This window comes from Sturnus vulgaris, chromosome 5 (assembly GCF_052056855.1).
Source record: "Sturnus vulgaris isolate bStuVul1 chromosome 5, bStuVul1.hap1, whole genome shotgun sequence".
Taxonomy (NCBI): domain Eukaryota; kingdom Metazoa; phylum Chordata; class Aves; order Passeriformes; family Sturnidae; genus Sturnus; species Sturnus vulgaris.
The window spans coordinates 54794824-54808636 of NC_142247.1; positions in this window are offsets into that span (position 1 = coordinate 54794824).

The window sequence follows — 13813 nt, forward strand, 5'->3', positions numbered from 1 at the left end:
AGCAATGAAATAAATTTTGCTGATGAAAAGGTAGATTGTGGATGGTGTTTTGGTACAGCAGCAGCTGAAGGCAAAGGGATTCTCGGTTACTCATCCTCAGGAGTATAGACAGGAAATCTCACTCTCAGATTCTACTCTTGGTTACCTGCTCCCTCGACAATATCTGCTCACACTGTCCACACAATGCAGTCATTCTCTTTCAGCTGATGAACCCGGGTATATCTATGTCAAACAGCAAAGTATTTTGATTGCAACACAGGCCTTTGAACTAAAGCTTCAGAGGAATGTTGGCACAGAACTAACAATGCCGAGCAATTAGCTTAAGTGCTCTCCCACTGAAATGTAATCACCATCTGAAATAAACCAGCTCCTACTTCAGAGAGCACAGAGAAGCTGATTTTGGTCGGAAGTCACCTGGCAGGGGTCCTGCACACCGGAGAGGGCTGCAGAGGTGCCACATTTGCCCTCTGGTGACAGGGCGTGACTGAGCCCTCCCGGCTCCGGCTGCGGGAGCCTCCGCCGTGTTGGAGGTGGGCTGGCATCTCTCAGGGACCCCCCTCCGAGTAAAAATAGGCCGAGAAACGTCGTGCAAAACTGGTTTGCTCAGGCATCCTGCAGGTTTCCTGAGCCTGTAGAAATGTCAGCATTAGAGGTGGAAGCCAGGGCTCCCAGGGAGCAGCTCTCAGAGTGGCTCCCAAGGGAGCCCAGGAAGCAGGGTTCAAAGCACCTGGGGCATCCATATCTGGATAACAAACTGGGGAGTGATCCAGAGGATCCTTCACCACATTTTGTTACACTGCTTCCTTTCTCACACACTCAAAACACTGTGTTAACCCAAGGCTACAGTGACATACCAGCAAGGACAGAACATTATCACATCCTACTAGACACTGGAAATGTACTGGAAATCTTCCTATGCAGTCAGATGAAATCTTCGGTAAGAAAAAGCTCTTGTTAAGGCTTTAGTGACCCAAGCTGACAAGAGAAGGGTTTTGTGTTACACTCTTGGCAGCGTCCTTATGTCAGAAACTCACGCATACAAGGTTTCTTCTCTATACTGCCCAAAAATGAAGGTTGTTGGAGCATGCAAAACACAAGCAAATAGCAGAAATTCCTAAATAATCATAATTTTAAAATCCTCTTACTTTTCACCTGGGATAGTTTCCTGGAGATACATCTGAGAGCAAGATATGGCAGATAAGGGCAAAGTGGAAGGATGAAAGCAAGCCCTTCTGCAGCTGCCTCTGCTTTAGGGAAAAGGCAGTCAGCACCATGCCCCTAGCAGATCTGCACAAAGGCTGATGGAGCTGTTCCAAATGATCCTCACCAATGTGAAATGGGGAATATGATAAACTGGACATAAGAGAGCAATAGCAATCAAAGATCTTAGTGATAAGCTAGAGTCAAATGCCTAAAAATGTCTTCCCACTTAACTCTGGAGGAGCTAAATTGGAATCTGTACATTGCATAATACTGCCTCCCTACTTTCTGTGAAGAGACATATCCAGGTGATTCAGGTGCTCATCACACCCGAGACATGCTGGTCTCCAGTCTATTCCCTCACACTGATGCAGGACAAAGAGTAATTTGAACATTCTTGACAGATGACTCTTTAATTCCTTAACGGCATCAATTCTACAACCTCCCCAAAGCCAGTTCTAGTCTATTGAGAGCATGATGTTAATAAGGCCGGGGCTGTAGATTCAATCCTCACACTGGCCATTCGCTATAGAGTTGGACTTAATGATCCTTTTGGGTCCCTTCCAACACAGGATATTCTGTAACTTCTGCAACAAAAAAGAACACTGCAAATTAAAAAAAAAAAAACAATCCTTGCTATATAACTGAGTCGGACACAAATGAAATGAGCTAGTATTTGCCTTGTGCTCAGCACAAGTCTAACAATTCTTATTGTTCTTTTGTCTGTGTAATGATCTCCTGGTATCAATATATCATTAGACTCTTAGCATGCAATTACATCTTAGCACTTAAAATATTTTGTCAGTGCCAGAAAGGAGTTCTTTCAGAATTACAACCTTAACAATTTTTTCTAAACTAGGCATTTTTTTAGCTCCTCTCCAAACTTTCTTCAGTTATTTTCATTTAAAATGTAGGACACAAGCCAAACATGTTCCCTCAGACAAGGTCTCCTGATGTTCAAGAATAAAACACAGTAGCGTCAATATCTTCTTGCAATTGCCCCCTTGTCAATTCTGCTGCCTCTTGCTGCCATGTGTTTGTTAACTAAGTTTTGCTCTCTAAGCATACCAGTTTGTCCTACTCATCACTGACCTTCCTTTTACCATTTTAATCACTTCTACTGCTTACCAAAGTCATCCTGAATTTTTATGTTGTCTTTCACAGCCTATGAAATGTTTGCATCTCTATAGATTTTCTCACTACCTTACCACTCACTGCTGTTGAAACCAGCAGAGGAATAGAACCATTCTTGCCTCCTGGTTTGAGATGAAACCACTGGCAAATTCTCTGAATTCAGCTTTTTATCCTTCTGTCCACCTGAATCCTCTTACCCTGGATGGTCAGTCACATGATTCTCTATCAAAACTTATTCTAAAATCATGATATAATATACTGATTCTACTCTTTCCTCTTATCCTCTAAGGCTGTCAAGAAAGGAAGTCTGATTGATTTGACATTATGCAAGTGTAGATAAATGCATGTTAACTCTTTCTTACAGATTTAAGTGCCTGACATTATTAATAAATTGGTTTGATATCTTTCCTTCTTCACTGTCCCTAACTTTTCCTTTTTTTCATAGTCAATAATTTGTGGTCACAGCTAGATTTTTTTTCAAATGTGGAGACAAAGAAAATTACTGAATATTTCAGTCATCCCCCTATTTTGTCCATTAGTTGCTTAGTTCCCCATAAATAATGGAACTGCATCTTCTCTAATCATTCCCTTGCTTCTAACATAAGGTTATTGATTAATAAAGCTGTGGCTGCATAACAGTCTTTCCAGGGTGATAAATGTTCTGCATTTCCCAGCATTCTATAAAATTTTAAATTGCTCTAAGCAGAATTTTTCGGCCATTTTGTATTCATCTTGTAGTTCAGCTGAACTTACTATATTTCTTGAGTTTGCTAATGAGAATCTCATGTGAGGCTGTGTGAAAAGCTACAATAAAACCAAGCTAGTGTACAGCTTCAGCTGCTCCTTCTTTAAAGAAATTTTTTTTATCCTGCTCCACAATGAAAACCCACGGTGTTCAATTGCTGGTGCACACATAAAATTAAATGTCCAAAAAGGAAACAGAGCTTTTAAAGTGACCCCAGCCAGACCTATGAGGACCCCTACGAGACAGTGCTCCCCATAGCTTCCACATCTTACTGAACGTGCAATGCAGGTGCTCAGAGCCTTTGCTTTCCTCAATGCTTATGAAAATATAATTCTGTTTTTTAAGCTGGATGTAAACTGAGGTAAGAAACTCCCATCAAATTAAACAGAGACTATTAGAGATGGGTGCAGCAAAGCTAGGCTGCAACCTTGTGACTCTGCCAATAAAGCTACCTGCCAGCACCTCTGCTCTGCAGATGCAGCATCACAAAACGTGGGGTTATACATCAGAATATGTTCCATCTGCTCTTGTGCAGTGTCTGATGACGTGAGTCTCAGGCATGAATGTCTCTGTTCATGTGGATATTTGGGGCCAGTCCTGCTTAACATCTTCTGTGATGATCTGGATGAGGATGTTGAGTGCAGCCTCAGTAAATGTGAATGATGCTAAGTTGGGTGGAAGTGTTGATCCGCTCAAGTGTAGGAAGACTCCACCTGGATAGACTCAATCAATGGGCCAAGGACAAATACATAAGGACAAATACATACTTCACCTTCAATAACGTGAAGTGCTGGATACTGCACTTGAGTTGCAGCATCCCCATGCAGTGCTACAGGTGGGGAGAAGTGACTTGAGAGCTGTTCTACTGAACAGAAAGGCACTTGGGGGTGCTGGTTGACAGCCAGCTCAATATCAGTCAGCAGGTAGCCAAAAAGGCCAATGACATCTTGGCCCTTATCAAGATCAGCATAACCAGCAGGACTAAAGAAGTGATCCTCCCTCTGTTCTTGGCACTGGTGAGGCCTCACCTCGAGTGCTGTGCCCAGTTCTGGGCCCTCACTTTACAAAGGACATTGAGGTGCTGGAGTGTGTCCAGCAAAGGGCAGCAAAGCTCATGAAAGGTTTAGAAACGTGTCTTAAGAGGAGCAGCTAAGGGATCTGGGTTTGTTTAGTCTCGAGGAGGCACGGGAGGAGCTCATTGCTTCCTACAACTCTCTGAAAGGAGGCTGTGGTGAGGTGGGCACCAGTCTTTTCTAATGACCTTGCAGTGAGAGGACCAGAGGAGATGCCTTTAAGCTGAGACAGGGGAGATTCAGAATGGATAACAGGGAAAATGTTTTCACTGTTGGGGTGGTCATGCATTGGAATAGGTTGCCTAGTGAGGTGGTGGAGCCACCATCCCTGAAAGTGTTTAAGAGGCACCTGGATGTGGTGCTGGATGATGGTTTAGTGGTTTAGGGGTTACAGTGGTAATGCTGGGTTGATAGTTGGTCTGGATGTGTTCAAGGTGTCTTGCAGCCTTGATGATTCTATGATGATTCCAGGGTATTTGTACTCCCCTACTATAAAGTTTTCCACAATGACACTGGGTTAAGGAAGCAGCTGGGAAACTGAGGCACAAGGGAAAAATGCAGTATGTCCACAGCCACACTGGCTGAGGCCAAGTGCACAGGCACTGCAGTCTGGCTTCACTGTGCACTCAGCCAGCCCTTCCCCACATGGCCCACATAGTTTCAGTACTTGCTTCATTCTACTATTTGTGTCCAGTAGTTAAGTTTGAAAGGTTACTTGTGCCATGACCAGCTCCTTGACTCCATCAGGTCAGTGCTCACATCTTTCCTCCATAGCCTAAATACTGTTGTATAAAACATTCCTTAAAGCTAGGTACATTTGAAACTGCCTACAATTGTTTTTATTTTTCATTCCTCCTGATTTCTCTGTTCTTCCTAATCATTTTGCTTTATTATTTTTCCAGTCTATATGGGGCTCTGCAGTTGAATAATTATCCTGTTTTTGTCCTGTGGGTTGTCTTCAAAATCACTTTGAATTTCACCTTGACAAAAATCCAATTCTCTTTTCTTCTCTTTCTTGTGCTTCTATCCTCCACTTTACCTTGTGTTTATTTGCTTTGACTTACTTTCTTTTTACATTTCAAGCTCCACAAGCAAGGACAATGCCAAGATATGCAAAATGTATCATCATTCTATGAAGCCATGTAAGAAATAGGAATATAAAAAGAAGGCTGTTTTTACTATCAAAATAAACAAATGTTCTTAACGGTTTCCTATAAAAGAGAAACAAATTGATTTATGGCAAGACCTTGTGCCAGCACCTAACTGGTTCATCTTTTCCTTCTCCCAGCTAATCAGGCAGTAAACAGACATGGGAACTGCTTTTTTCAGAGGCAGAGTGAAGGCAATGCCTTCGGGAGGCAGACATCAGCAGTAACTAACATATGACTTGGCTGAAAACCAACACAAGAGATGTGCTGTTTTCAATTATGTTATTTTATTTCACTTTATTGTTATCAATGCTAATCTTTGGAGAAGCTAGGGAACAGTTGCTGCCTGCTCCACTTCGTTTGCCCAGTCGTTCCACACAATCCCCTTGCTGGATATTTCCCATGCAGAGACCCCACAGCACATCTGCTTACAACATTTTACTGCAAAAAGTTACTTTTAATACAAAGAGCATATTAACCACAAGTTAATGGGTGGGATTGACAGATTGATTTTGAAGCTGACTATCTTTTGAGAATGACTTTTATTAATATTAATCCATGGGCCATTTTTCCCAATATACACTTTTAAGCACCAAAACCAAGTGTGGTTGTCTTCTTACCAATAAATTTATGTCAATAGAACAAAGAGGACTTGAAATTCTGGTAAGTGAAAATTTTCTGGTGGACTGGCCACCTGTATATTTTCAGTGCCAGTCTATCTCAAATATCTGCATAAAAAAATCACAATTATTTTCCCTGTAGAATATTTTATTTAATTTTTTTTAATCAAACAATGCTTCAGCACTTCTTACTTCAATCTAGATGATCCTTAATTTAGTTTCTAGGAGATAGTCCTTGCAATAGTGGTTGTCTGAAGTGGTAGAATTATCACATACTTTAAATGTCAGCTCTGCTGAAATTGTGCAATTAGATCATGACTGATGTGGCTTTCTAAAAACCAAGTCTAAAATTTAACCCTAAAAGAGTCTTAGTCCAAGAATTCCACACGAATGAAAAATACTGTGGAAGGATAAATAATGCACTGCATAATGCACATGTAATTGAACATTTCAAAATTAACTTTAAAGGAACATAGGAAGTACCATTTGGAGTTGCAGAAAGTTTTGTTCTAAATTTCACTGTATGGGCCATTCTTCTGTTAAGCAAATAAAAATGTCTCCAGGCAGAGAATTCAAGTTCAAGTCCCTGGTATTTCTCAACAACAATCAGATGAAGCAAAACATTAAAGGCAAATCTGCAAATCTTCCTGTGAAATGCACAGGAATTAAAACGCTTGTTTGCCTGAAGGAATATTAAGTGAAAAAGCAACTGCAAGTCACCCTACAAAACAATTGGATCTGCAATCATGTGCTGTTTAACTGCCTGTTTGAGAGCCTTGTTCACTCACAAGCCAGTTTTCTGGTATCCTAAGTGCTAGGTCAAAAACACTGAAGCCACAGAATGCAAATGTCTGGATCAGAGTAAAGTTATTCAGCAGGCGGCTCAAATCGACTTGGAAAAAACAGTGGCTTTGTACCAGTAGATACTGTAAGCCAGATATTATCTTTTCATGCTGCAGTCTCTGTTTTTCCAACTGCTGCCCATAAGCATTTTACCCATTTTTTTCCTATCCCTTCCTTCTCACTTCACCAAAAGGCCATTTTCCACATTTGACTATAGTTTTATTTAAAATCAAATTTAGGATCAGTCTCTTGTCTCCTTGGATATTTGCTAGAACCAGAACATTCATCTGAAATATGCACCATGTCGCACCTGCAAATTTTGATTTTGTAAAATCTATCTCTGTTAGTCTATCTAAAGGACTATAAAGTCCAGCAGCTGGTGGGAAAATCCAGGTCCATTAACTTCATTAGCCACAGCCATAGGTTTTTGTCTTGCTATCAGCTATGATATTGCTATTTGCATACAGCATCTGCCCATCACAGTCCAGTTTGAAGTCAGGTGGGAGTATTGGATCTTCCAGATTTCTAGGGAACAAGAAATTATGATAATGCACAATGGTGGGAATGCACAATGGTGAAAATTGGGTGAAAACGGTGGTCATGGGAAGTCCAGCAACCCATGTTGGTGAGCACCTGTAGAGCAGAGCAAAGCAATGAGTAAAGAAAGAGAGCCAAGAGCATTTCCATCCTTCCTTGCTGTGACAGCCTTTACTGAATCCTAGCAGGACAAAGGCTAATTTTTCTATAACTTTTAATAGTACTGCACATGTTGCTTGCAGAGCATCTTGGCTTCCCCATCACGAAAAGGCAGTTTGCCACCAGCAGGAAAGAAGGGGCATCCAGGAGAATTGCTGTGCACTACAGGAGAGCATGTGCCCATACAGATGAAGTGGCATTTCTGTTCAACACCTTTACATTTCAGCAACACATCTAAGACGATTCCACAAGCAAGAGCCAAAGCTGGCAAAGTCTGGCAAGAAGTTCTTCTGCTAAGAAGTTCTCACTATGTGTCCTTTACACCTTTTTTTTTTTTTCATTGGTGTTGGGTCTTAAGCACTTTGCCTAAATGTCTGTCTCATATAATCAGCCATTGTCCTCCAGACCCCAGCTGAGCAGTCTGTACCACTTTCCTTCCAGGGTGTCTCTGAGCAGGATGCAGATGCTCCTCCCTTAGAGCCACCTGAGCTGGCCCCTCCAGCCATATGAGACTATGTAAGACTAGAGAAGACAGAGAGTGCCCTGCATCTGTTCAGTTTTGCCAAGATCTTTAGTAGTGTCCAAACTACCAAGTAAGGCTGAATGCTGATAATTTTAGAGTTTTGCACGTTTTAGACACAGCAGTTGGCCCCTTAATATGTGTTTGGGCTGTAGCACAATTTAATGACAGAAATGCTGTGATCATCCTCTCATGATCTTTAGAATCACTAGCTGAAAATCAAACTATTTGAACTTTTTCTCCTGGTTTGCAAAGGGAGGATGATTCTGGGTACATGGAATATTTTAGACTACTATTCATTTCTAAACCTACAGTGGATTTTTTGTGAATATCACAGCTCTAAGATGAAAAGCAAAGTATTTTAGAAGAAAAGCAAAGTATTTTAGCCCATCCATGTTTTTAACTTCTAAAGTAATGTTTTGGCATTAGAACATAATAAGCTTTGGGACAGTTTGGAAAGAAATGTAAAATATAACAGCTACCACAATCATGTTAACTCAGCCACACTGTACACATATGACTCCGGTCAGCATGAATGGGTGCAAAAAAGAGACTTGATCTCATTTCCAGCAGGCTGGGTGGCTGGTGTAGCTCATGGCAGCCGAGCAGTTGAAGCATCAAGGCCTCTGGAGCAGTCCTGGACAGATTTTTTACTTTCTAATTAGAGCACACAAAGACAGAAACGTTGCATATGAGTAACTGTTTAAAAAATGCAGTTGCTAATGGTGATCTAAGGCAGGAATCCGTGGCACAGCTTGGACCTGAAATTCAGCCTTTTGAGCTGTCTGCATGGACAGATTACTAAAGTGTGTACCATCAAAGATATTTTTTTAATTTTTATTTGTTAATTTCCTCAGATCTTTGCATTTTGATTCACAATATACTGTAATCCTGAAGTCCTGATAGTTTAATAACAACATAAATTAATCACTGAGTTTTTCTATCAGGCTATCCAATCTGAAACAAATAAAAACCTATCTGAACAAGTAATCTCTCAAGCATTAAACTAAACAGAATAGAAATAGAAGGAAATACCTTGGAACTACTGTACAAGCTCCGTTTTTACTGAAGCTAGTGATGTTTATAATGAGTAGATTTTCTTTTAAAAGCACTAAAAAAACATCCAAAGGATTGCTCAAACTAATTTCAAAAGGTCTAAAATTACAAAGACTGTACAGAAGCAAGCAGCATTGGAAGCTACTCTTCAAAAAACCCCAAAAAAACCTAAAGATTCCAAACAAATCCAGTAGAAATGAGGCCTTCTTGTTTACCTGGAGTTTCACAGATTTTTCTTTTGCTGTCATTGTGCAATGCTTTATTTAGGGAAAAAAAGAGTGCGGGCAGGAGGGAGAAAGAAGTGGGTGGGAGGAAACTTTAATGAAAAGATCGACAGTACTTCTTGGAGCTGGTACTTTTGCATCCACATTGAAGTGAGTTTGTCCTATGAATGACAACATAACCTCGTAAAGCTTTGTTATTCACTAAAGGACAATACTCAGAAAATTAACATCACTGCTCTATTATGTTAGAAGAGCTCTCCATGAACTGAATTCTCTTTCTGAGGTTGATTTCATCTTCAAATCTGTAGAATCAGAGAATCATTTAGGTTGGAAAATACAAGTAAGATCAAGTCCAACCCTTAAACCAGCATTTCCAAGTCTACCACTAAATCATATTCCTAAGCTCCACATCTATGCTTCTTATGAAGACCCTAATGGTGATTAAACCACTTCCCTGGACAGTCTGTTCCAATGCTTGACAACCCTTTCTGTGAAGATGTTTTTCTCTAATATCCAACTTAAATCTCCCCTGGTGTAACCTGAGGCCATTTCCCCTCATCCCATTACTTGTTATTTAGAAGAGACCAACCCCCACTTCAGCACAACCTCTTCCCAGGTGGTTGCAGAGTGTGATAATGTCTCCCTTGAACCTTCTTTTCTCCAAGTTAAACAACCTCAGCTCCCTCAGCTGCTCTTCACAAGATCTATGCTCTACACCCTATGTATTACTGTGTGAAAGCATGTAAGAATGTCTGACTTGATATATAATTTCTGCAGCTAGTCAAGTATTAGCTGGAACCTCCCTGCCTTGGGGGTCTGGTTGTAGTTTAATTTTGCTGCTGAGAGTAGCTTGAATTCAACCCAGGACTTTGATACAAATGCCATTGAATACCCAGTCTCTCAGAACCTGGAGAAGGCGTGTTTTAGGTTAAAACCAAGCACAACTCCAGTCCAGCTTTCCTATATCCAGAGGGAAGGTGCACACTTGATAAGGATGCTCACATAAAATATTGGTTCAGGACTACTGCTGCTAAAATCACTGAAAGTGATTACTATCCTCTGAGAGTAATCACATCTTTCTATGAAGTGAACAGATTTCCTTCTAACTCCTGACAGGCAGATACCAAAGTGATAAGAGACGACACTGAAATGCCCTCTCAGCCCTATGGGCAAAACTTGCGTGATGAAACTGGGATTGAAAGGACAAGGTGTAGGAAGTAGTTTAAAAAAGGGTTGCACCAGTTCAAACAGTAGGTTAAAAGTGTTCCTTCACAAGGTTCCAAGTGCATCTTCTTCTCACCATTTTAAATCTGTTTGTAAGATAGTGACTGGGTGATAATGAATGCTATCCACTTACTGTGCTTGCTGAATATATTGATTAATTGTGCACAACACTTTGAAGATAAAGAACTGTGTTGTTAATAAACACAGACGAATGATTCTCTCCTGTTTTTTTTAGCACTCCTTTTACTTTGCCCAAGGTGTAAATACCTTACTGCAGCTACAGGCAGGCAGGCTGGCCAGCTGCATGGGCCACATGCTGATTTCAGCTGAAGGCTTTCACATCAATTGTTCTGTGGCTGCTCCTCTCCATTGCCAACACACCTTGCTATCTCCTGTTGCTGTTTCTTTGCTTGCTTGTTCAGGGGCAGGATAAGGGGATTTCCATGATTTCTGCTGAAAAGGGCCCTTTCTTTGCAGCAGACTGCCATTTCCCTCTGCCTAATACACAAAGAAAGCAGCCAACAGGAGCACAACTGCTTTCATTGGCTGCTAAGAGTCTTTGAGTTGAACAAAATAACAAAACGAGAAGGAACACTAATTTCCTCTTCAATCTCCTCACCCTGCCTCAGAGTAATGCTAGGGGTTCAATTTTCTTTGAGGAAAAACTTTTCCCAGCCATAGGAGTGTGACAGAGGAGGCTGTTGAAATCAGCTGTTAACACAGATTGATATGTTTTTTACACCTAAAAAGACCTTTTAGTTTTCTCTCTTGGACTCCTGCAGCACATGTTTTGAAAAGACAATGAATATTGCTTTCACATGAAATTGCAGGCATGCACCACTTTAAAGGTATTCAGAATCAGGCAAAGCACCACAGGAAAACAAAGAAACAATGTGAACTCTTAGCTGCTAACCCTAGCTGTCAGTGAGAATTAAACCTTCTGTAAGGCGCCCATGTCAGCCTCATCTGGGTTAAGAGAGCTGCTCCATTAGGTGATAGAAACACCAGGCTCACGGGAACTGATGCTGCCAACGATTATACATGAGCTTCGTTTAATGGGAGTATTTATGAAAATACTCCCATTGGGGAGCTAACAACGGGCTGCAAATGTGGTCGTGAGAGCAAGACTCCTCTACCAGCCACCCCACGGACCAAGGCTGCAGAAGTTCTCAGTGGATCACAAATCTCAAATATTCAGAGAGAACTAAGATTTAAGATTCTGGTTATAGGCTGTTTCTGTTGTGAATAATCAAAGCAACTAAAAATGAAGTAAAACATCCTCACTTCATGTGGTGCACACAATAGTATTTTGACACAAAATTATTAAAATCAGTCATCTCTGCAGCTAATTCTATGGCTCTTTTCCAATGCCTAAAATCATGACAGTAACCATATGAACCCTTTACCATACCTGGAGCATACCTAAGTCTCTCTTCTGTTTCAATCCCTTCATACTTACCAACCTCACTGCCATCACATTTTTCCTTTATGACACCAATTTGGCTACTTCTACCTCTATACATTTTTTTAAATAAAATTTCCGGACATCAATGTTTTTAAAACCTCAACCTCATAGTTCCAAATTTGTTATGGGGGAAGAGATAAAAATCCAAACCACCAGTTCATAAGCCTTATTTTCTTAGGAAAACATGGCAAAAATAAGAATGTTTGTCAAACTACAAAAACTGCTAAAGGATCAAGGAGCAGACATAGTAAATGAAGACATTTTTTTCTACCCTTCTTTGCCAACTAGATTTAAATGTGTTCTACAGCACTACTTATCATAAGCCTGTAATACAGCACTGTGATCCCTGGCAGAAGCCATTTTGAATAAGATGCTATTAACACACAGAAGTCATCTGTCTTTTGCAATTCCATCAAACTATTCTATTCTGAGGTCAAAAATGTTTTTCCCCTATCCATCTGCTACAGTTTTGGAGATTCATTGAATAAAGAAGACAAAAATTCTAAATACTGAGCAAATCTATTTTAAGAAGTATATTTATCACAAATCTAATGTGTTGGGTGACTAATAACATACATGTGTGCACTGCGCTTGCCAAAAAACATCAACATTTTCAAATAGTTACCACATTTACAATTAAAATAATGTATTTGCCAAATGTTTGGTTGTTTTTCTTTGTTTTATTCAAATGATGATTTCTCTTCTGTTCCAAATGCCGAACAAAATTTCCTGGGTATCAGAAGCAAAACATTAGAGAGAGATTCTAATGTCTGATAGAGCCTCATTCAGCTCTCAGCTATACAATATTGCTTAGATTATATCAGACTTGTCATTGTTGTAGGAGGCCTAACAGCATCCTAACAAGGAAAACTGAAATGAGGCTTTAAATTTTGCCTCTTACAAGTCTCTTGCTTGTCAGTTGCAATTGTCCAGCCACTTCTCATGTTGCTTGATTTCTGGCTTGTGCTGCCCCTCCTGCTGCCTCCATCCTTCTGTGAGCGATGGAGGCAGGAGAGGCGGGTGGCAGCAGGAGCTCACACTCTCATGCCCCATGCTAACTGATGTGGAGAAATCTTAATATGTGAATGCTCCTACTGCCTTATTGACTTCTGCTCTGAGGTTGGGCCAGGGAGTGGAATCTTAGAGAAAAATAGAAAAACAGATGATCAAACAAGGAAACTGCACTGCCTCTTTTTAACAATCTAACTCTTAAGCCTCCCACCTACTTCAAGGACAGACAGCTGCAACTTCAGTGGGATGTACAAACTGAGAGTCAAGTATTGTTAAAACCACAGATTTCAGAAGAGAAAACACAAATTAAGAACCTAGTGTTTGCTTCTCTTGACTTTTCCCCCTCTAACAGCAAATAGGGGTGTTGAGGCTTACCCAGGGGTTGATCTAGTGGTCTGCTGCCTGCATGTTCCATTCTCTCATCCCATTCCAATCCTATTTCAATATGCCACTATTAGCACCATCTTAGCAAGGTGGTAAACCACCTCAGGGAGTAATATCATCAGGCATTCTGGAAGCAGAAAATATAGGCTTCTTTTTCTTGTTGTTTACTGATTGTTGGCTCCCAAAAGAGGATTATTTTATGCGGTCAGATATGTACCAAACTGGACCAAGAAGCTGGGGAATTATATGGCCAGAATCAGGGAAGGGGATGGGAACCATCCATCATTGAAGACAATCTTAAACCAGCTTAGTTATAATGTGAACCCCCTCTTGACAAAATTAATTATCAAGGACATGTTACAAGGGGAAGGACAGTAAAACAGAGGGACTAGGTGTTCATTAATCATCATTTGCTACTTTCAGCATTCATTTCCTTACCTCCATGTATCACCATACTGAGAGAACTGCTT